General features: G+C 36.5%; 1 protein-coding gene across 2 annotated transcripts in view; it reads right to left on the bottom strand.

Annotated features, from left to right (window-relative positions):
• The window catches only part of LOC139983753 (uncharacterized), a 118221-nt gene that overhangs the window by 77256 nt on the left and 14891 nt on the right, over positions 1 to 26074 (bottom strand). The window contains exon 2 of one of the 2 annotated variants that reach the window (XM_071997505.1): positions 20063 to 20115. The exons of the other annotated variant lie outside the window; for it this stretch is intronic. The gene's annotated coding sequence lies outside the window, so the exon portion shown is untranslated. The remainder of the gene's footprint in view (positions 1 to 20062; positions 20116 to 26074) is intronic. 2 annotated transcript variants of the gene reach the window in all.

Here is a 26074-nt window from a genome sequence, read left to right as displayed (position 1 = left end):
TTATAAGCTACATTTTGAAAGAGCTTAAATATCCTGAAAACATCGAGCAGCACTCCAATTTCCTGTTTCACTTTCTTTACTTAGAATAAAAGTATACCAAGAAGACTATAAACTCTGCCTACAGTGACATCCTATGACATTCGAACACGATAGAAGCTCTAACAGAAACTATATACCTAACCGAGCGAAATTAAAACCATTAAGCACGGTTCAATTATCAAAAAAGTGCCAATAATGCAAAAATGTTTTTTATGTTTTCTGTCTACGTTCTCTTTATCATGTGAGCGAGCAGGGGATATATATATCATATATATATATATATATATATATATATATATATATATATATATATATCATATATATATATATTTATATATATACATAACCATCTCCTCTAATACAAATATGGACAGCTAAAGATTTATTTTGAGCACCTAGTAATTTAACACGCTCTACCTTTGAAGCTGTAATTTTCCTCCCTTGCTTAAATATCCCTTCACACAGTTTAAATTTGCTGTTACCAAAATTAGCCTTTTCTGTTTATAGTAGAAAACACATTAAAATACCACTCCTGCTAAGATAGACAATACACTGTTTACATGTTACACAGTCAACTGCTGACTTGCCTGCAGGGAGGACCCCTATAGTACAGTGTGTAGTGTGAACCTATCAAACAAACAGTATAGCACTTGGTGGCTTTCTGTTTCTTTCCACAAGAGAAAGAGAATCTGTACACTGTCAGGAAATATATATACATATCTATATACATATACATATATAAACATATATATATATATATATATAGATAGATATAGATATAGATATGCATGGCTACCACAGAAAGAAGTGCAACAGCGAGCTAATCCACTCCACGCCAACGTTTATAAGAACGTTTAACGCAAATTAAAGAATGGAGGGGAATAGATGTTGACGAATGAAACGAGCTAAATGAAATTTTGTTAAAGTCTCACGAACATTCAGAGTGACATAACAAGACCATGTTACGTGCTAGCAGACATGGAAAATGTGCTAGCAAGGAAGACTGGAGGATGGGGGGGAGGGTGGAGGTGGGGGTTGGGTAACTTGGGTAGTTGGAGGGGGGTGGGAGAGAGGACAGAATATGCACATCAAAGTTATCCATATTTCAGAGAGAGGTAGCATCTGAAATAGGACAGAAAGCATATATGCGCACCCTCCTGACATATCTATGTTGCAGGTTACAATAACCACTGAAGATGGAATATCATGCTTTTGTGTGGTTCTTTGTAAGTCTGAAATCGTGTTATTCGTACGTACAAATCAACTGACATGGTACACAAACTAAGCTATTTGGCAAATAGTATCATATGTATAGCATAATTTGTAAATGCTATGAGTGATATAAATATATATTATACATATATGTTATATATATGTGATTGACTAATTATATATGTATATATCTGTATATAAAATACAATGTACACAGGACTTGAGAAATTTTACAGGTTTGACACTACTGACGCACAATCAGAGATCTCAATTTTGCCCCAAGGCAAAAACAAGAACCGGCCGCCAATTCAACTACCTATTGTACGCGGCCAAATGCACCTCGCTAAGCTGTGACTGAAGTACCAACGTCTAATGTATGTGCACACGTCATCTTTTCACTACGCAACACAATGCAGTCCGTCCGTCCCTATGTACATACCATATTTCCCACACAGAACATATATACGGATCTCAAATGCCACGCAACTTAAAACAATGCGGACGTCACATCTTTTGTGCGTTTCATCATCGAAATTGATTCCACTCACCGGTCGGTTTTTTAAAACTAACAGTACTTTTAGCTATTATTAGACAATCTCCCGTTATGCGTAGGATGTCACTAATACCGGGGTTCAATCGAAGACCTTGATACGGTGCAATAAAAAGGCACTGAGCCAGCATTCCCATTCAGTCGATCATCAATCTGCCGCACGACGTGCATCATACAGGCCTGTGTGAATCAGTTGTACTCGAAAGAAAAGGATTACATTTTTCCACCCGGTGGGGGAAAAAAGAAAAAAAACACTATTGAATGGGGGGGGGGGTGAAAACTTAACTGAAAGTGTTGTTTTCCAACAAAAAGAGAAGTGATACTGATTCTTAATATTATCTTTTTAATTAATTGTTGACATCGTCAAAATGAGAAACAAGCAGGAAACAGTTTTCTTTCGAAAATTCAAACGAAGAAAGTTTTAAAACAAGGACACAGCGAGACATCGTTATGTGGAGAAGAAACCAGTGAAAGTATAATGATGCCAACTAACAGTACAGTTAACATATATAGTAACTAAAGAACAAAAGGACATATATAATATATTTCTATGCAAGCACGAATCAAAGTTCTCATAGCAGATACAATTTCCAAAATAAGGACGTGGCAAACATCTATATATACGAGTAAGGATATATATAAAGATATGTAATTGAAATTGTAGTGAGTTGAAAAATCCAGAACAGTGTAAAAACTTCCAGTCTCCAATGGGATTCAAACCAGGGCCTCTCGGTAACCAACTAGGCTATGGACGCGCCGATTGTATGTCCAGAGGTTCGTAACCGGTAGGGAAGGTCGTAACTCCACGGTAGGCGTCTGCCACCTGTATCGGACAATGCTAGTTTTGGTTTGGTGACATAATTTGCCTAATTCTAGATATTTAAATATATATATTAATATATAAATGTGGACAAGGTGAACATACATTTACTCTTTCCTTCAAATTACAGCCTTTCCAACTCAATATTCCCTTCAGGACTGCTATTATTTATTTTCCTTCTTGCGAGTGCTTTTATATTTTTTCTTACTGTTTTTCTTTTTTTGTCCCCTTGCTATGTTTTTTTTCCTTGATATGGTCCTTGTGTTTGCTATGGTTTTTTGCTATGTTTTGTTTTGTTTTGTTTTCTTGCTATGGGTGTCTTTTTCTTGCTATGGTCTTTGTGTCTGCTATGTTTTTTTCTGCTATGTTTTGTTTTCTTGCAATGTTTCTTTTTCCTTGATATGGTCCTTGTGTTTGCTATGTTTTTTTGCTGTTTTGTTTTGTTTTGTTTTCTTGCTATGGGTGTCTTTTTCTTGCTATGGTCTTTGTGTCTGCTATGTTTTTTCTGCTATGTTTTGTTTTCTTGCAATGTTTTTTTTTCTTTGATATGGTCCTTGTGTTTGCTATGTTGTTTTGTTTTGTTTTCTTGCTATGGGTGTCTTTTTCTTGCTATGGTCTTTGTGTCTGCTATGTTTTTTTCTGCTATGTTTTGTTTTCTTGCAATGTTTTTTTTTCCTTGATATGGTCCTTGTGTTTGCTATGTTTTTTTGCTATGTTTTGTTTTGTTTTGTTTTCTTGCTATGGGTGTCTTTTTCTTGCTATGGTCTTTGTGTCTGCTATGTTTTTTCTGCTATGTTTTGTTTTCTTGCAATGTTTTTTTTTCCTTGATATGGTCCTTGTGTTTGCTATGTTTTTTTGCTATGTTTTGTTTTGTTTTGTTTTCTTGCTATGGGTGTCTTTTTCTTGCTATGGTCTTTGTGTCTGCTATGTTTTTTCTGCTATGTTTTGTTTTCTTGCAATGTTTTTTTTTCCTTGATATGGTCCTTGTGTTTGCTATGTATTTTTGCTATGTTTTATCTGCTCTTTTGTTTCGTTTTCTAGCTATGTTTTTTCCCTTGCTATGGTCCTTGTGTTTGCTATGTTCTTTCTGCTATGGTTTGTTTTTCTTCTTGCTATGTTTCTTTCCTTTTATTTGCAGAGCTTTCTGTTTTGTTGATATATTTTTTCTTGCTACAGATCCCTTCCCCCCCCCCCCTTTGAAACCAACCACTACTGATAATATTCATACCAGTACCGATATTACCTTTCTCTCTTCCATATCTCTCTTTGGCCGATTCTATTTTCTATCTTCGCTTTCTTTCTCCTGTTTTTTATTTTTTTTATTTGTTATTTATTATTTCCTTTTTTTATTAAGAAAATAGCCTGGCATAATCAAATGTGCTGGTATATGGATGAATGGTACAATAAGCAATGCAATCATTGTTAAACAACTGCACTGCAACTTAGTATGGCATACTGTACTTGCTTGCAATCAACATCCTTGTTTTGTACATACATGTATGTACGTTTGTTATCCAATTTGTTTCGACTGTATTTTCTGTAATGTTACACTATAAAACATAAATCAATCAAACTCTTAATGTGTAAAATGTAATGTAGCCTTATTTTTCAGTCTATAAAATGCTACTATATCCGTCAACTTCACATATAATGTGTATATATGGGTCTGTAAAGGGAGGGATGCACACACAGTTCACTCATATATACACCTTTACACACAGTCTGTTAAAATACTATGTGTATATACAAAGTGTATGTGAAGTTGCCATCAATGTTAAAGTGTCCTAGCTACCTGTAACTGACTGTGTGTATACAAGGTGTATGTGATGTACAGTGTTAAAGTGTCCTAGTTGCCCTTAACAGACTGTGTTTGTATTAAGGGTATGTGAAGTTGACAGCGTTAAAGTGTCCTAGCTCCCCTTAACAGACAAGTTTATACAAAGTGTATGTAAAATTGCCATACAATGTTAAAGTGGCCTAGCTGTTCTTAACAGACTGTGTGTACAAAGTGTATGTAAAATTGCCATACAATGTTAAAGTGGCCTAGCTGTTCTTAACAGACTGTGTGTGTACAAAGTGTATATGAAGTTGACATACAGTGTTAAAAGTGTCTTAGCTCCCCTTAACAGACTGTGTGTGTACAAGGTGTATGTAAAATTGACATACAGTGTTAAAGTGTCCTAACTCCCCTTAACAGACTGTGTGTATACAAGGTGTATTCAACTTCACATACACCTTGTATACACACAGTCTGTTAAGTGCAGCTGGAACACTCTCACACTGTACCTTCAGTCTATTGCTTATATGCACCATGTATGCACCATGTATGCACCTTGTATGCACCTTGTATGCACCTTGTAACTAAAGTTCATAAAGAAAACTCACTTGCACACTCAACTTTGAAGAAAAGTACAAAGCGCAAAAACAACAACAACAACAACATAAAAACCATTTCAGGCTATCACACATCATCAATCCGTCTGTCTGTCTGTCTGTGCAATGTTCAAGACCAAAATGCATCAACACACAGTGAAGCCCTTGTAAGTCTACATATATATATATATATATATATATATATATATATATATATATATATATATATATATATATATATATATATATATGTGTGTATATATCCTGTACATGGAGGATTAGCTACTGAATTATAAAAGGCAAGCAAGTTCAAGGAAGGATTTTGTTTTTGTTTGTGGAGAGTTTTAGTTACAATCCCTCATTCATAACCCCCCCCCCCCCTATTGTTAAGACTGGTCCACTGCTATTCTTTCACTGTTTCTATAATCCTTAAGTCTTCATTCATCTGGTTGGTCAATGAACCAATCCAATCTTCTTCTTCCTTTGATGAGGAGGGATTTCAACAATTCAATCAACTTGTTTTCCCCCCTCTCTCTTTCTCTTCAGTTTCTTTCTCCCTATGTAAACATTTTATTTTTTGGGTTCTTTACTTATTGTTTCTTTTCATACCAAAGGATCTAAAAAGAGGAATTTAACTTTAATAAATAAACACTCACTGACAGAATAAGGTTAAGTGCAACAGTCAAGCTAGACCAGTTTGAGTGAAGAAGGATAAAACCCCCTAGGAACAACCCCCTAGGAAGATGGAGAAACCAATCCTACAACTTTTACGTGACATTTTTCAAAATGAACTCGGAGCAATTTAAATGCTTATTTATATATGTGTGTGATTTCTTTTTCATGCTATATTCTCCATGCTTGATATTATTGACGATATATATTATGATAACATGTTCTTGATGTTAACATTTTTTTAATATGAAGAAGATAAATACGTTCACCAGCCAGACTACATGTTGCCATAGCGATACGAGATCGGAGATCGGGCTCAAATTTTGATAGTCGCAAAGTTTCGGTTGGTCACCGAGTGTTTGACGGTAACATCGTGGATACGCTTTTTACTGTATAAATGTACTCAGTATATTGAGCCTAGGGGAATGTGCAACTTACCTCAGGTAACGACACAGTTGTCAGGTTGTTGTTGTTGTTTATTATTATTTTGTTTGTTGTCAATTTCCACGGTTGCTATGGGGTTCTGGTGGACGTCTACAGGTACAAGCAGATGCCGTTCATCTTGTAAAGCAATTTGACATTTTTTCGAAAAGATTTGCAGATTCGAAACAGACTCCATTCATCAGTACTTACAGTACACGTGCAAAGCTAAAGACATACATGTACACCTAAGCCGAGGAGGGGTGTGTGTGGGGGGAGGGGAAATATCCCAACATTCTAGCATATTTATGGCAGATTTGAAAGTGACCTTACTGGTTTCCGTAGCAACATGTAGACCCCACCTACTGTAGTCCTCAAGCCTCACCAGACAAACTTGACCGACCTCTCCGTGAAACTAGGCCGAGGTACTTTCTCCGGTTACCCTCCGTTTATCTCGAGTTGCTTGCACCGTCTAATAATAGATTCCTCCCCGCATTGCAGTCATTCTTAAAACCCAAAGGTAAAAGGTATTTCACATTCGAACGAACGAGCCGCGATCGAACGAGCCGCGACCCCACGGATATTACGGCGACGCGGCGAACAAAGTTGGAAATAAACCAGAGTCAGTTATGAACCTGTACCTTGTCATTTACCGACATACTGTAAGCAGCCACTCGGCATTCCAAAACTATCTGATGTAACGAAAAATTAAATCTTGTGGGGGGGAGGTGGCCGCTGGTACAGTAGGTAGGTAGAAATAGAATTAATGCATATATATATATATTTAGACAAAACAGCCCTGATTTCTTGGAAATCTGAACAGCTAAAAAGCACAGTGAAGCAATTATGATAAGTAAAAAGATATTAATAAACGTCATCAAAAACATTTTGGCATAACGCCCCAAACAAGTATTTCAGCTCTCTTGTATATTGAAATTACTTTGTGGTGGTTTTTTTTTTTTTGGCCTTCAATTTTTTTTTCTTCTTTTTTTCTTTAGGGGGTTCGTTTAGGTTTTAGGAGGGGGTACTTTTGTTTGAGGTTGCAAGTTGCTCAATATCCAAAGATGCATACATTGTATATGTTTTACCTCATTTTCATAAATTCAAACTACAGGATATTCTGTGATAATGAAATAAAACCAATCCAGGGAATGATTTTTTCCGGTATTTGCATCGCAAAAATGCTGTGCAAAATGGGCAAATTGCTATGCAAAATGGACAAATTGCTATGCAAAATGGGCACATTGCTATGCAAAATGGGCACATTGCTATGCAAAATGGACAAATTGCTATGCAAAATGGGCACATTGCTATGCAAAATGGACAAAATGCTATGCAAAATGGACAAAATGAGTAAATTGCTATACGAAATGGGCAAATTGCTATGCAAAATGGGCAAATTGCTATGCAAAATGGGCAAATTACTATGCAAAATGGGCAAATTGCTATGCAAAATGGACAAAATGGGCAGATTGCTATACGAAATACGCAAATTGCTATGCAAAATGGACAAATTGCTATGCAAAATGGACAAATTGTTATGCAAAATGGACAAATTGCTATGCAAAATGGACAAATTGTTATGCAAAATGGGTAAATTGCTATGCAAAATGGGTAAATTGCTATGTCTAGTGCAAAGATGCTGTATTTGTACACAGGGTAATCATAGTATTTTAATGTGGGGACAAAGTTGAGGGGCTAAACAAATTTGGACCCTTGATTCATTCCCTATATACAATCACTTCTCGATTTGAATGTAATCACTCCAGATTGATCAATCAATCAATTACATTGATTGAGCAATTGATGACGACCCAAATGTCCAAGCATTGGAGATACAATCAGAAAATTGGCTTGTAAGTAATACCCTCTTCTTGCTGTTTTCATAGCCCACACTGCCACACACTACCATAGGACTTTGACTCGAGTCATCAAATTTTTATCAATCCACACTTGCCATTCTGCTTTCGATACATCTGGCAGCTCACCAATCTCTTTTCATTTTTCTCATTTTTTCTCATTTCGAATTGCTATGCAAAATGGGCAAATTGCTGTGAAGTGCAAAGATGCTGTATTTGTACACAGGGAACCACAGTATTTTAATGTGGGGACAAAGTTGAGGGGCTAAACAAATTTGGGGACTTGAATTATTCGCCTACAATTACTTAACGATGGAATTCACTCAAGATTAATTGATCAATCGATTACATTGATTTAGCCATTGATGACGACCCAAATGTCCAAGCATTGGAGATACAGTCAGAAAATTGGCTTGTAACTAATACCCTCTTCTTGCTGTTTTTATAGCCCACACACTACCATAGGACTTTGACTCGAGTCATCAAATTTTTATCAATCCACACTTGCCAGTCTGCTTTCTATACATCTGGCAGCTCACCAAACCAAACTAGAACTTTTCATTTCGACAGCTAACACCACACACGTCGTCCATGTAACAGTTCAATTTCAGGGCATCGGCGATCGACACCCTCGTGCCCCGTCAATTTCATTTTGTCTCCTCGGTCTAAAAATAACGCTGCCAATTATCGGCGACCTCGATACCTCCTCATGTTGGCGGGAGTTGGACCGATATTCTGCAACATTTTAAACCGTTGCTTGGGAGAGCACCACGCATTTGCGAACACTTCCCCACCTGCACCCCCTTCACCCTTTCACATCCCGATTTTGGACGCCCACGATTTAATTCGTTCGTAAATTTGGGCCTGAATTTCTGTTTTGAATTTGCTTCACAAGCGGTTAAAATGTTACTCGAAGCAGAGCAATGATCATTCTAATGCAGTGCAGTTACAATTCCTGTACATAGCTAATGAAATTCAGATAACCCCAAACAATTAAAGAGGTACTTCCAGTTCCCTTTCTCTCCCCCTGCCCCTCCCCCTGCCCCTCCCTCTGCCCCTCCCTCTCCCCCCCCCCATTACACACACAACCATCTCCACACCTACTGCACGCTTCCGCTTTCTATAATTTACGAGCTAAACACTGTGACATACAATTTTATCGCCTTAACTGTTGCAAAAAAACAGTTGTGGTAATCATAATTTTTAGCACTAAAATTAGTATTGCAGCTATAATCGACCTGCGATATCGGCATCGGATGATATTTGCGACGATTCTGGGGAATTTTTGATCAGTGAATGAAAACTAGATACAGAGTGTGTTCCAGTAGCCTTATATATTGTACAAATATTTGTTTCAAAATACTTAACAACAATAACTTTGAGAGCCTACTGTAACTGTTCGGCCAATTCTAAAATAAACAAGTTACTCCCTTTAAATAAACGGGAGGAAAAACAATGACAACAAAACAAAACCACAAATGCCACAGTAAAAGGATCATGCTCAAATATACAGCTAGCATGACAATAGATCCAACCCTGGTTTACACTTGAAGGAGCATAGGCTAGCTATAGGTCATAAAATAAAGAAGTGAAGTTTTTTTTTTTTTTTTTTTAAACATCACAAAACTTGAATTTTGCATGTATATATATATATATATATTTATATATATATATACCCAAGAGATTTTCATCATTTATGTATCTAAGACAAAGGCCTCCTGGATTACAGAATTTACTACCTACGAGCACACACAGCCATGTAGCATGTCAGGTTTAGATTTTAAAAGAGTCCCAAAACTCTCGTTGGCCTTGAGAATACAGTCTGAGACTGGAATTCCATACATACCTATGGGTAGGCAACCCACATTCCTAGCTTACTAGTGGTGGTTATGATGGTCGCATCTACTGTACCATTAGGGGCTCACTGCACACCTATATATATATATATTTATATATACATATATCTATACGCCTGCCACCTCCATTAATATGCAGTGGACCTGACCATATCGCACCATCAGATCCATCTAGCCGATCGATTAAGTTCCAATCGACCAAGCACCATAAACACTAGGAGAGATGACAAATTTGGGAGTTCTACTATGTCATGATCATCATGCATTGAAGAAGAACTAGTTTTGCTTAAAAGCTCTGCAAAAACCAAAACATTGGCTGTTTTACTTCCAATCACTTTTTATTGGGTACTTTAATTTTTGACAGTGGCCTAGCAAGGAGCAATAGGGCCCCAGTGCCACGACACAGAAATGGGTCCCCAAAGGAGAGTCTACATTCAGCCAAGGTGGACCATGGTTTGGACTTTGGTGAGCAATTTATCACCTTAAGTCACACAGATATGGTACTCTCAGGCTTTTCTCTGTTATAGACAGAATTTTTTGAATTCCTATTTTCCTTTTAATCTTACACGAATAAATATATGTTAGACTTCCAAAGGCTCTGTACACAGGAGTACAAACTTGTGCAAATCAACAAACGTACAGTATGAGCACGGTTACAACCAATTGAGTACAAGCCATCTTACTATCTTGCATGAGTACATTTATATAGACTTCCAAAATGCTGTGAACAGTCAGAGTACAAACTTGTGCAAATCCAAGAGTACAGCATGAGCACAGGTACAGCCAATTGTGTACAAGGTATCTTAATAACTTGCAGGAGTACATGTATACACTAGATTTTCAGAATGATGTGTACATTGTCGGAGTACAAAAACTTGCGCAAATCCAAAAGTACAATATGAGCAGAGGTTCAGCCAATTATGAGTAGAAGTCATCATAATCTTTTATCTCAATGAGTATTTATGAGCCAATTATTTTAAAAGCAAGCTATCTTTAACATATCTTGCACGAGTACACGTATATATATGCTAGATTTTGAAAATACTGTGTACATTGTCGGAGTACAAACTTGTACAAATCCACAAGTATAGTAAGTGCATGTTGAGCACAGGAGATTATGCTGGAATATGATAAAAAATACAATTAAGCACTGAACATAGACTAACTTTAATCTGGTACACGACAACACTCTTTCAATCCAACGATTTTTTTTTTTTTCTTCAAATCCAGTTTACAAAATTTTTCATCCCACGAACAAAATTAACCTTCTCGACATATCTCTCACCATATATGAATAAACATTTACTTAATTAACAAGTCAACTAATGACCTTCTATTTTTCTATTCTGACTAATCTTTCCTCACAAACTATTTTACAAAATGTATTATCCACATGACACTCGCGCACGAACCAAAATCGTTTACATAAATTTTTATGTAAAAATATTTTTTTATTTACATATTTTTTTTTTTTTTTTTTTATATAATTATTTAAAAGATAACCCACTAATAGTCAAAAACTAATATTGTACCTTGTACCTCTGACTAGCTGGTTAAAGGAGGACCTAAATCTACCCAACGACATGTTGAGAAAATACTCTTTTTTTCTTCATCCCCTATGGGGTGCCAACCTTATATAATATGCCATTTGAAAGCTTTTGGCCTAATTCTTTTACATAATCTTATTAAAATGCTCAAATGCATACAACATTAATCCTTGACAGTTGCATTGCCATGGCAACCACTGCAACATGGTGATGATGGCTAGATGGCATAAATGAACAATGCAGGCTATGCTTGGGCAACAGTCCGTTGTAAAACTTTAAAACAAGAAAAAGAAGAAAAAACAGGAAAAAAGGGGAGAGATAATTCCCAGAGGTTCCTGATGGAACTTACGTTTATGCAACTCCACCCCCCCTCCTTTTTTTTCTTCTGTATTCTTTTCGTCCACGAATTCTCGTCCTTCCCCCCGACCGACTGATACGGCCTCTCTTAATTCTTGTCATTAAATAAAATATAAGCCGACGTCAGATAAGGCTTGGGATTTTGGGGTTTTATTCTTTTCTCTCTGTCTCTCTCTTTCTCCGTCTCTTGTTAGGCAACCCCCGCAAGGACCCTCTCTCCGATCATGATTTTCAAATTCGACTAAACAGCGGCGGACATTCAAGAACGTACTCTCCACGTCCATCCCTTTCTCTCTCTCTCTCTATATCTCTCTCTCTCTTCCTCACTGAAATGATTCTGGTCGCGACAAATTTTTTCAATATCGAGTTTTACAAAGATGTGACATGCGGAAAGGAGGCCCCGATGACTTCATCCGTGGCTCGCTTGGGGAATCCTTCGCTAATTCCAAATGCATGGAGATGTCACTTTAAAGATATGGAGGAGGGTGGCCAACCAGCCGTAACTTCGCAGCACCGGAGACGAACGTACTTTACCTCAAACTCCGGTAAATTCTCCCCCTTCCCCCCCCCCTTCTGTTTTTTTCCTTTCTTGTTTTTTTGTCTTTTTTCATTCTGTCCTCCGACCCTTTCCTTTTCTGTTTTTAGTCTATGAGGCCTGGAGGCATGCTCTGAACAAACTGTTACAAAATGTATCTGAATAATGGGAAAAAGATATTTAATGGTACTCATGTATAACACAATTGACCTTAGCCTGTTCTTCCATGTCTCATAGTAAGTACACATTTACGCAGATTAATGGCAAATATTATTGGGCTCGCTGATATCAAACGCTTGTACAGTACATGTATGATACAAATAATGTAACCGCATGGTTTGCTTGTATTTGGAAGGAAAAATGCCGGCAAAAACTTGACTTTATCCGGTGAATTTTGTAGCCACTATATGGTAGTATGATTTACATCTATAGAGCTCCTTTAATATATATTACCATATTATGTAGCAGCCTCTTTGTATACTTCAAACCGCATCACCACACAACCATATGACCAACCTCACGGTACCTCTTAATTAAACTATATCTCCCAGATACTACAAAACTTGCCTAGATGACCTTTTCTATTTAGCACAAATATCAGAAATATCCTGGAAACATTTTTTTTCAGGACCTACCAAAAAAAAAAAAAATTGGCTTTCTCCTCTCCCTGACCCAGATTCTCAAGTTACAAAAACCATAGATCCTGTGAAACCACAGAAAAATTTTTTCAGAGGACAACCAAACACTCCTCCTCCCCAGAAGGAGACTTTTGGCCTTATCCAATGATGTGAACTGAGACAAGATTCTGGGAAGGCCAAAGGAACCGATGGATGGCCCCGGGCAAGGTGAGAGAGGATCAGGAGGGTAACGATTGCAATGATCACCTTGAACTAAAATCACCCATCCTATTACTCATTCTGTAACAACCCTTCTGCAGAACCAATTTTTTGGCCGGGATCTTTGACCAAACCTTAACTGAAAGTTTTCTCAAATTATTATTTTTTTTTTCTTTCTTAATTCTTGTTAGCAGAACCTTATCTTACTGATACTTTCTCTTCCCACTGATGACAGGTACACCTACCCAAAGGTTACAACCAGTTTTTTCTCTGATGATGAGTACCTTAATTTTCACATATATATGTGTGTACAGTATGTATGTACTTAAGATCCTCCTGCAAGCAGGAACTCGCGAAGAAGCCATCATTGGCTTATGGCCGCAAGCTGACCGAAGTCAGTCTCTTAGATTCATATTTAACGTCCATGATTATGAATTATCAATTGTCAACAACTCTGTAACTGGACGACATACATTTATCTTGGAGTGATCCTTGGAATCTTGGAGTGACTATATATAACAATAATAATGATAATAATCAGCAGTTATTTTTACGACGCATATATTTATATATATGTTTTTAGATCCTTTTGCAAGAATAATCGACAAATTTAATTTAATTCTTCTGTTATCCTTCTGTTCATGGGATTAAATCTTTTTATCAAAATCATTTATTTACTGATAATGTTTTCATCGTCTTCCTTCTCTATTTTCTTTCTTCCCGTATAATTCTACTTAAGACAAAAACATGACTATAGGACAAAAGACGAAAGACAACAACCTAATAATTACAGAGCTAATTAAATGTTCTTTCCTCTATGATCATCCTTTTACTAAAATAAATTCTACCCATCCTCCCCTCAAATCTCTTTGTGCTAAAATCAATCTTGGCATGATATCCATCCTATTAATGACCTTATTATGGTATTTAAAATGTGAGAGAAAAAAGTTCTGAGGTAACTTCAAGGGTAGAATGACAGGTTGGTGGTGTGATGTAATTAATCAAAAAAGCACTGTAAAACTTTTTGTTGGGAAGGTAGCAAAGGAGAGAATTTATAAAAAGACAGAGGAGTTGTTAGACATTTAAGCTGAGACATTCAAAGAGAAAAAAAAGACATAAAAGACATAAAAAACATAAAAGACATAAAAGACATAAGACATTTAGGACATAAAATACACAAACCTTGAAAGTAAAGAAATGTATTTAATATGCTCTCAATCCCAATCAGCAAACATTTGGGGGACGTGAGAGGGGTACAGTCTTCCCAACTCCTCCTGCCCCACTCCCCCCCCCCCCCAAATCCCATCGCATCTTCCATACCCTTCCCGTAACTTCAAACTTGCACAGTGTTAAAAGGTTATCATGGACTTTATAAGGCACGGTAGAACGAGAGTGCTAAGGTTGTGGGGAGACAGGTAAGCGTGGAGCGAAATTAATAGTGGCAAACGCTGTTTACTGTCACGTGGATGAAACGAAGGGAAAGGGACGATATTACATCATACCTCCTGGTGACACTATGACATCACACATCAATGGACAAAATGGCTTCCCAATCTCCCATCCCCCTTGCTCATGACTTGTAACCGGTGATAGAGTACAGTACTTCCCAATCAATTAATATTAATATATAATTAATATTATATAATATATAATATTATATAATTAATATATAATTTCCTTAGACATATGAGGGAGTTGTTCAACACCCAAAAATGCTCTAAAATCGTAAAGCTAGATATTATAGTTGGGTCAAAACTAGAAGATTCTATACTGTAAAAAAAAAAAAAATTTAAAGTTACGAACAGTGACAACTTTTAACAATTATTGATCGATATTGGCCCGAAATTTTTAAGCAAACAAAAACTTGCTTGAAGAATTCAAAAGTACTTTGCTGGTGGTTCTTCCATCTCTCAGTTACTCCCAGACATTGAGGAATGTTAAAATTAGACAATTTCAAAATCTCACTTCAGCTCAAGAATCTTCATACTTTGAAGGTGGCATACACACAGTACAGTCAAAATATATTTGTTGAATGTGGAGCATGAATGACTGTTATTTGACTACGACTCTAGCATATTTTGGGACGAATACCTAACACCATTCAAACAAGTATTAGTAAAATGATCAAACTGATATAATTCCTTTTGGTATTTTTTTTTATTTCCCCTTCTTTTTCTTCCTGGTTAAAGAGTGTAGCCATTTTGACGTGGACCGTTATTTGACTATGTATCTAGCATATTTTGGGACGAATACCAAACACCATTCAAACAGGTAAAATGATCAAACTGAAAATTCCTTCTGCTCTTTTTTTTCTTCTTTTTTTTCATTTCAATTATTCACGATTATTAAACATGTATATTGAAAATTCCTTTTGGTATTTTTTTTATTTCCCCTTCTATTCTTCCTGGTTAAAAAAGTCTAGACATTTTGGGACACTAAATTTCTGGCAACAGGCTAGGCTTTTTTCATTCTTACATGTACACATCTTCCTGCATATATAGATAAATAGATAAAGCAGGGGTTGAGCCCTTGACTGACCAAAGAAAATGGGGACCTTGAGAGTGCACAAAGGGAAGGTGAGATAGGACCAGGGGGGAGGTCATCCACCCTAGGGGGGGGTGATTCCTTTAAGGACAGAGCCGATAGAAGCATGACTGTCCTGGTGATAAGAGGATCATCTAGGACTCCATGAAATAAAGAAGGATGCATTTGGTAAAATTTGCAATTTTTAAGCTAAAAGATGCATAAATTTGCTATGAAGTTTTTCTTCAATATATATTTTTGCTAGAATCGGTCCGACTTTTGAAAATAGAAATTGTAAAAAGAATGAAATTCCTCCTAAATATGAGAATAAAAATCTCGATTAAATTATGACACCCCTCTCAAATTGCAAATTTCTTCTTCTTCTCCTTTTTACCATTTGAGAAGCACTCCATAAGAAAATGATTACTTTCTTGCCCCTAAGCAAAAATTGAAAAGTTTTCCACAATTTTTTTCAATGCCATTTCAAGTTGTATCTAGACTATATTATATTTCAAGATGTAATTTCAGGCATTTTCAGGCACTTTTCAACAAACTTACAAGTATCATCAGATGGACCCACAATTTCTCACACTACCAACCAACCAACCTTAATGTTACAGAAAACTCTTCAATTGATAATTAACAAGTATTGTACTTACACAGTACCAAACGACTGCGTAGCAAATCCAGTTACAAAATAGCAAAGCAAACGCTTGGTCAAACGAACTCCCCTTGACGAAGTACAGTAATCCTGTTCCGGGGAACTCAACTTGTTGCGCAGGGCAACCTTATATGAATTTAGGAAGAAAGTTCACTTTTTGCTAGTAGGGCTTTTTAAATCTACAAACTGTATTTCAAAAAATATTGACCTCGGCCTGGATCACAGAGGCAAACAAACTGTGGCTGCTCCTTCCAGCACAACTAGTAGTGTTGGTTGGCCTTGAGCGAAGGAAAGGGGGAGGGGAGGGGGTGGAGGAGTGAAAGGGGGCCATAACTAATAGTGGTGGGCCTGGAGGATAGGGGATGGAAGAAAGCGGACAGGTACTAGAGGAAGAAGTGGAAGGGACAGGGGGCAAAGGGTAAGGGGAATTCTGCAGAGGTACACAAAAACTTGTACATAATATGTACATTATTTCTGGTATTTTGGTGTAACAGTATCAAAGCGAAAAGCTAACTACTCTTTACTATGTTTGCTGACAAATCTGTGAGGGAACAAAGTTCAACTGTACACTTAAAATTAAACAAAAAAATGTTTTTCATTAAACACCTGGTATAAATAAAAAAAATTAATATATTTATATATAAATATATACATACATATATATATATACACACAGCATAGACATCCAGTGAACAAACACAATACCTCAATGTTCAACCAATCAGAGAGAGGTACAAAGGGCAAAAAGCATGTACAAATAGGGGGAGGTGTCTTGTTGATAATCCACTAACATGCGAAAGATTTTGTGTTCAGCATATCTGGTAAGTAGCAGGCTGGGTGATAGATGACGTCCCAGTGATATGTGGGGAGGGGCGGGGGAAGGGATGAATGGAGCTATCATGGTAGCTGGGGAGCAAAGATCTTTTGGCAAGAAGTCAATCCATTTTATTCCAACAACATTGCAAAAAGTAAACGTTTGAATTTCTCTGTTACATGCACTTAACGGAATCGAGTTGTGACTTCTACGGAGTGCCTGTTTTAGAAAGTTCATCTGAACAAAGATGAACTGCTGCCCTCAAGTTCACACTAAAATGAAATAAATGCTAAACCTTATAGATTAGATTCTGGGTGTCTCGTGCACACAGTAAAGTACTACGTAGACCAATCATGTCAACCCTATGGGATACCAGAACATGCAATTATGTAGGCCTGCCTGTGAAGACTTTAAATAAAGGTATTCCGAATCAAGAATATAAAACATATAATATTATACATGATCAACTCTGTTGTGGAGGTGCACAAACTTGCAGTACATAAGATTAAATGATTGTATCCTAGATACGAATATGCAGTTTTTGTAGTTTTACCGAAGGATCCTAAGGCTGGGTTGAGGTTAAGTACTACAAATCTGTGAAATGAGATAACATTGCCTGGTCATAGCAATGCCAACATTACTAAACCCATTCTGCAGTTTTCGGTTTGAACCATGTGACACCAGTGCTGTTTGTCTTGGCAACCAAGCTTGGGGTAGCGGTGAAAAGAGGTCATTAAATAGTCTGATCAAACCGTGACCACTGTTTGGTGTGTTCTCCAAGCTAGATCATGCCAAAGTCTACATGAGGACAAAAAACTTGGTTTCAATTTAAGAGAAGAAGCATTTTTTTTAAATCTTTTGTTGCTTTTTTGTCTCTTAAAATTTTTCTCAACTACACAAATTTCTCCTCAGAAAGTGAATTTAATAAACAGTATAACGAAATGACACAAATTAACATCTGAAAGACAAATGAACTTATCTATCAAAAGTTTGGTCAAATTTAATGACAAACGTTTTTCACAATTATGTAAAATTAAAGTTTTCTTTCGTTAAGATCATCATTGCCCAAACGAAAAAGTGGCATGGAGGAAGTTTAGCAATTTTTGGTTGAGTTTCGCTTAATTTTGTCCGCTATTCGAGTATGGTTCAAACTGTACTCTTAGAAAATTACTGCCATTCTAAACCAAAATAATGTATAGCTTAAAAGATGACTATTACATTTCAGCTGAAGTAGACATTGTGAAAGGGTCTATTCAGTTTTGTCTGAAGCTTTATTCAAATCCATATCTAAGAAAACAAGATTAGGTCTTTCAATGTCTCCATGTATAATTTTGTACAATAGAATGTGTATCAGCTACTGGAATTGTTGTTGCCATGGGAATATGTACCAATAACCTACATAGTCTGATTCAACATCCCTAGCAGTCTGCAACCTACAGTCTGTATTTTTATACTGTGTATCAGCTAATACACATGTTGTTGCCATGGGAATATACTTATGTACCAACAACCTACATAGTCTGATTCAACATCCCCAGCAGTCTGCAACCTACAGTCTGTATTTTTATACTGTGCATCAGCTACTGCACATGTTGTTGCCATGGGAATATACTTATGTACCAACATCCTACATGGTCTGACTCAAACATCCCCAGCAGTCTGCAACCAACAGTCTAAATGTCATACTGTGTATCAGCTACTACACATGTTGTTGCCATGGGAATATACTTATGTACTATTCTTTCTACATGGTCTGATTCAAACATCCCTTGTAGTCTGCAACCTACAGTCTGTATTTTTATACTGTGTATCAGCTAATACACATGTTGTTGCCATGGGAATATACTTATGTACCAACATCCTACATGGTCTGACTCAAAACATCCCCAGCAGTCTGCAACCAACAGTCTAAATGTCATACTGTGTATCAGCTACTACACATGTTGTTGCCATGGGAATATACTTATGTACTATTCTTTCTACATGGTCTGATTCAAACATCCCTTGTAGTCTGCAACCTACAGTCTATATTTGTATACTGTGTATCAGCTACTGCACATGTTGTTGCCATGGGAATATACTTATGTACCAACATCCTACATGGTCTGACTCAAACATCCCCAGCAGTCTGCAACCAACAGTCTAAATGTCATACTGTGTATCAGCTACTACACATGTTGTTGCCATGGGAATATACTTATGTACTATTCTTTCTACATGGTCTGATTCAAACATCCCTTGTAGTCTGCAACCAGCAATCTATATTTCATACTGTGTATCAGCTGCTGCACATGTTGTTGCCATGGGAATATACTTATGTACCAACAACCTACATGGTCTGACTCAAACATCCCCTGCAGTCTGCAACCTGCTGCAGTCTGTATTTTACACATACCAATCTCAATAGTTTTCTTCCACATGTAGGCCGAGTTGTTTTCTTTCTTTCTTTTTTATTCCCTTTTTTTTTTCTTTTTTTTGGCATCATGGCTGACTGTAATTTACCCCAAACCAACAGGGTAGTGTCTGACCTCAGAATAGCTCTGGGGTCAAACCTTCAAGGAACAGTACTTTGAGGTTAGTTGTTTTGTGAGGCCAAATACTGTATGTTAAAAATCCAATGGAAATCATAGGAATAAAGACTATACACACACTACTACTGGTGTGAAACTGTGGGAGTATCATTTTGCCTACAGGGGGTAAAAGAGAAGTTTTCAGGATTATTTAGACTAACAGAGGAAGCCTATACAGATTACCTAGCCTACACTTGGGAGCAACCTTTTTCGACAAATGTCTGTGCACGAGAGGTCCAGGGTTCTGTGAAACAGGCCTTCGAGCGGTAACCCCATACTGTGTGTATTTGCTTTAGTGGGTAGGAGGTCGGGTGTTTCGTGTCTGGGACAGTGCCAGGAAATACCAGAGTCAGTACATGTACAAATGCCCTATATACCAAATGAACCACCAAAATGAACTGTAAAATTGGGTACTTACCAGTATAAACATGCGTCGCAACAGCAAAGCTTTAAAAATTCCAAATATATATACTGTGTATGAAAAGAAAACACAAATACACATGTGCATTATATGACACATTGGCCCATCTTAAAAATTTGGGAGGAATTAAAAAATTTTGGAAGAAAGGTGCATTTGATGTTTTGATTTTGCCACAATACTCAACTGCCAATGGGAATTAGTATGGTACAAGCAAATGCTTTGCTTTTCTTATAACTTGAGTCTTTGAGTCCACCAAACCGAAATTATAGGAAAAATTAACAATGTTGTATTGTAGGGGATCTGACCGAGATCCATGGAAGCTGTCTACACTCCTGAAGAGCTCTAGACATTTTACATGGTAGAAATGACAAGGAGGGGGGTAGACCGGAATTTGCCAGTCATCGGTTTTGTAAGTTTACCAAGTGCTCTAGACACCATAGGCCTAGAGTGCAGTTTTTGTGATGAGACAAAACAATATTGACTGCACACTGTAATTAAATATTAGATATTAAACCGGCTAACTTGAAGCAGTAGCTCATGAAAATGTTTGTAACTAATTAATTCAATTTCTTATCCAAAATGAGGATAGTCATATGAATATTCATGACATGACCAGTTTAACAGCAGCTTTTTATTAGTCAATGATTGGAAACATGTTTGAGGATTTCTCTAATATAAGATTGCAATTAACTATCAAATTCCCCCCCCCCCACAAATGAATTTAATTGAGTAATTAACATATTTGATTTCAATTCTCCACCTTTTCGTCCTCCGGACACTTTTGGAAAAAAACGAATATAATTAAGCAAATTTCAAAAATTACAAGTTTTCTTGGAGGGAACTTCTGCTTCCCGTGATCTATAAAATGTGCCTGAAACAAACTAATGAACTTGTGAGACTTTGTGACAGGATTTTAATATCATTTGCAATGTGTATATATACATCAACGTCAACAAGGAAAAGCTGCCTCAAGACGTGACAAAACATTATGACTTAGCCAACACGTTACGTACAGTAAATTGCAGCTTAAATAGCCCTATGGAACATACTGTAGTTAAAAACAAACATGCTGGATGCATTGAATCACTCGGTCTATATACGGCCTCCACATACTGTCGCTGTATAGAAACTATGACTTCATTGTTCTCCTGGTAGTTGATTACACTCTTGCTAAAGTTTTCTCTTTATTTTCCATCTCCCTCACGAGTTCAAAATGGTGCGCTATTAGTTTCAAGGTTAAAATTAAAATAGAAACCTAGTGTTCCATATATATATATATATATATATATATACAGTATATATATATATACAGTATATATATATATATATATATATCGTAGTATATTAAGTTCAGTAATAGCAGTATAGTGCTCAATACAACTGGTGCAGAGCTATATGGATATATGCGATGGACTAGCGAGTTTATAAATCTATAGATACATATGTATATATAAATATAAACATATATATATATATATATATAGAACCTTGCTAGCCTCTGCTAGAGGTGAGCAGCATATATAGAGCAATAGTGATATTAGTATAAATGAGGACAATTGCCTTGAAAAAGTACTGCGGTAGAATTTTCATTTCTCGGCGAGTAACGAATCGATTGAGATGACGAGCCGATGCAACAGAGTTATCTCTGCTCCAAGGCCAATTGGCTTGATCGATAGACTTAGACCTTAATATGTGTATATTAGAGGAAATAGTATAACAATCAGAAGTTTGAAAGTAGCTAGTTCCATTTCATACCCAAATTCAACCTACTGTACTGTACCAGTAAAGTGAAGCAACAAGAAGCACATCTGACTGATCATGCACATTACAACAAGGACTGCCTCGTACAGTTTGGGTTACCATGGAAAACTTGCGAGGATTAAAATTGTCACAATATTATGAATATTTACTAGATGCAGATCAACTAATGTATCAAAATATTTCAACGTTAATGTTGGAAAGGTGGGTTTAATTTTTTTAACAATTTGACCAGATTAGCATTTCTAGCAAGTTTTGTGTCCCTAATTAACCCCCCTCCCCCCTCCCCTCCCCCCCTCCCCTCCCCCCTCAAAAGATTATTTGGATGAATGACACTTTAAACATCAGAGAATCATCAAATGAAAATGTCTGAGCTACTAAATCAGGCTAAAAGGACCATTAGGTCACTGGCCTCAGAAGCAACTTTGTGAGAAAATTAGATGTAATTTTACAAATTCGCCATACATGTACAAATAGCGCTGAATGCTGGGGTGGGCAACCTACGGCCTGCGGGCTACATGATGCCCGCCAGTGATTTTTTTGCGGCCTGTGAGATGCCTCAAGAAAAAGAAAAAAATTAATCTACTTTACATCATCACAAAAAACGAGCTAGCTGCTTAGAATTTATCGGCACTAATGATGCTGTCAGGTGGGCCTATTTTCCCCATTAATTATCAACTGTACTGTATTGACATTATGCAGCAGGTCGTTGGTTAGGTGTGGCCCAGTCAATTTTTCACTCCTTATATCTGGCCCATTCATTCAAAAAGGTTGCCCACCCCTGGCTTAATGTTATCCAGGTGTGTTTGGTACTGCTTGTCAAAACGAACATGTATGATTTGGTTGAGTTATCAGAATTTATCAAACATCGGATTAACATTAACAAGACAAAGTTCTGTCTAAAGTCGTCCCATCACTGTTCTGGATAATTACTGAGTAAACTGGAACTGTCTGGGGGAGAGAAAAACTTAGGGCTATGAAGCATTCCGCACAGAACATTGGCTTTGTGCCGTACTGGAATATGTCTCTGACTTTAAGTGACACATTTTCTAACTTTGGACATCAAACACAAGCAGCTAAAATTTGTAACTTTTCTTTTTACCATTATGCAGATATTACATCATATATTGTTTTAGTTTTTTTGGATAATTATCTTTCTAAATAAACCACAAGGTATATCACCACAAGTCAGGCATGCATTCTCATTCATGAAGTGGCAGAGAAAACTGGATCATAGGCATCTTTGGTTAGCACCATTTTAACTTTATATCTAGGTCAAAATTTAAAAACAATTTCTTCAAAAAAAAATTGTTTCAGAAAAAGCCAAACCCACACTGATCCAAATGTTCCGATCCAATCAAAAAATTCATGCTATTTTGAAAGTTACTTGAATAGACTTTTCACCAATTTTTTTTTATTATTATTATTATTTAAATCACTTTTCATCATTTCTTGTCAAATCAACTCTCTATCCCAAATACTCTTTCCTTGTAACTAAACATACTTTATACTTCAAATCAATTTTATTGTTCTCCCAAAAAAAAATTATTATTGTTTCATATTGTATTTTAGATATATATGTCCTTGCTTATTATATACATTGAATATATATATATATTTTGATTTTCTTATTTAATACACTGGATATTTTTCTTGTACTGTACTTCTTATTACTATTGTTGTTTTTATTTAATTTTTAATTATTTGTTGTCTCATATATTTTTTGGAGGTTTTATAAAGCACTTTGAAGCCATCGCATATTGCGCCTATACGTGTTGCTTGTTATTATGTCTTGATGGATTACAGCCCCCGAGATCCTCTAACAGTTTAATACATCGATCCATACACACACAACACCTCTTACGTGGGTAGTCCCAGTGTCAACAGATTTAACACATGTTCTGTGTTTGGTATATATATGTCAGTTATACTTTTTTGGCAATATTGATTTTTTTTTTTTTTTTTTTTTTTTTTAATGCTTATTGTAACAATTATTCAAATCGATAAAGAGAAGAACTCCTCCAGGCAAATTGACCTTTTTAATCTTGATAAATAACTCCTTCTTATCTCCTTTAACCTTCTCGCCTTCCTTACAACTCTTCGAGTTTTTCTTTTCTTTTTCTTTAAATTTCTTTTCCACCTAACTGTCCTCATTTTCCAAGACATAATTCTTCTTTCTATTTTGCACCTTTTTTTCTCTCTTTTTTTTCTTTCTTTATTTCTCCTCCTCCTCCTCCTCCTCATTTTTTTTTTTTTCTTGTAACCTCTGTAATAAACGACGAAATATATCCCTTTTACTATCCTTGCCACATTGAAAACCCTTTTGAAGAACACAGGCATGTCAATCGCAAGGAATAACCCAATAGCTTGATAATAGTGGTCTCACCAAAATATTCAAATGACGAAGAAACGGGATACCTTGGTACACAGTAGCGTCTGACGAATCCATAGCCCCAGGGACTGTGGCGACATAGTTCACAATAATATTCAAAAAATGCCTTCCTAGCGAGGTGTTAGTCTATGCTACATATATATATACATACACATGCATGCACAGCTATTGTATATAGATAGTGCACACTGTACAGTCGGTCTGGGTGTACAAACTACTCAATTGTCGGCATGGAACAGGGTTCTCTATGTACTGTACACGTGTGTTATATATATATATGTGCACAGTACCACAACAAAACAACATACATGTATCAAAGATGACTACGCGGGCGGTAAGAAGGTTTATTATTTTAATGGCACTTGACGTGAAACTTGATGCCCAAATGCTTCATTTACAACAGTTTGAGGACCACCCTAGCTACTCCATTCCCCCACCACCCTCCTTCACCCCATTATGAGCCCATCTATTTTACACCTGCCATTTTAGGCAAGTTTATAAGAAAACTCCCCCTCCCCCTGGAGAGGATCTGGTTCATAAATTGTCTAAACTAGAGATCAAATTTGGTGAGCACTCAAAATATGCTGTGATCAAATTTTCTGTGCTCGAGATCAAAATGTAGAACTATTTCACAAAATGAAAGTAAACAAGCTTACAGTTCTTCAAAAATGATTTAGAAAGAGCAAAAAGATCTCGCTTATAATTTTCTGTGCTGGAGATCATATTTATGTGCTGGAGATCATATGTATGTGCTCGAGATCATATTTATGTGCTCGAGATCATATTTATGTGCTCGAGATCATATTTCTGTGCTCCAGATAATATTTCTGTGCTCATGATCATATGTTTGTGCTCGAGATCATATTTATGTGCTCGAGATCATATTTCTGTGCTCCAGATAATATTTCTGTGCTCATGATCATATGTTTGTGCTCGAGATCATATTTATGTGCTCGAGATCATATTTATGTGCTCGAGATCATATTAATGTGCTCCAGATCATATTAATGTGCTCCAGATAATATTTATGTGCTCATGATCATATGTTTGTGCTCGAGATCATATTTATGTGCTCGAGATCATATTTCTGTGCTCCAGATAATATTTCTGTGCTCATGATCATATGTTTGTGCTCGAGATCATATTTATGTGCTCGAGATCATATTTCTGTGCTCCAGATAATATTAATGTGCTCCAGATCATATTAATGTGCTCCAGATAATATTTATGTGCTCATGATCATATGTTTGTGCTCGAGATCATATTTATGTGCTCGAGATCATATTTCTGTGCTCCAGATAATATTTCTGTGCTCATGATCATATGTTTGTGCTCGAGATCATATTTATGTGCTCGAGATCATATTTCTGTGCTCCAGATAATATTTCTGTGCTCATGATCATATGTTTGTGCTCGAGATCATATTAATGTGCTCCAGATAATATTTCTGTGCTCATGATCATATGTTTGTGCTCGAGATCATATTTATGTGCTCGAGATCATATTTCTGTGCTCCAGATAATATTAATGTGCTCCAGATCATATTAATGTGCTCCAGATAATATTAATGTGCTCCAGATCATATTAATGTGCTCCAGATAATATTTATGTGCTCATGATCATATGTTTGTGCTCGAGATCATATTTATGTGCTCGAGATCATATTTCTGTGCTCCAGATAATATTTCTGTGCTCATGATCATATGTTTGTGCTCGAGATCATATTTATGTGCTCGAGATCATATTTCTGTGCTCCAGATAATATTTCTGTGCTCATGATCATATGTTTGTGCTCGAGATCATATTTATGTGCTCGAGATCATATTTCTGTGCTCCAGATAATATTTCTGTGCTCATGA

Source organism: Apostichopus japonicus, chromosome 16, assembly GCF_037975245.1.
Source record: "Apostichopus japonicus isolate 1M-3 chromosome 16, ASM3797524v1, whole genome shotgun sequence".
NCBI lineage: Eukaryota > Metazoa > Echinodermata > Holothuroidea > Aspidochirotida > Stichopodidae > Apostichopus > Apostichopus japonicus.
Note: the sequence above shows the minus strand (reverse complement) of the source record. Positions and strands in the feature narration are given on the sequence as shown.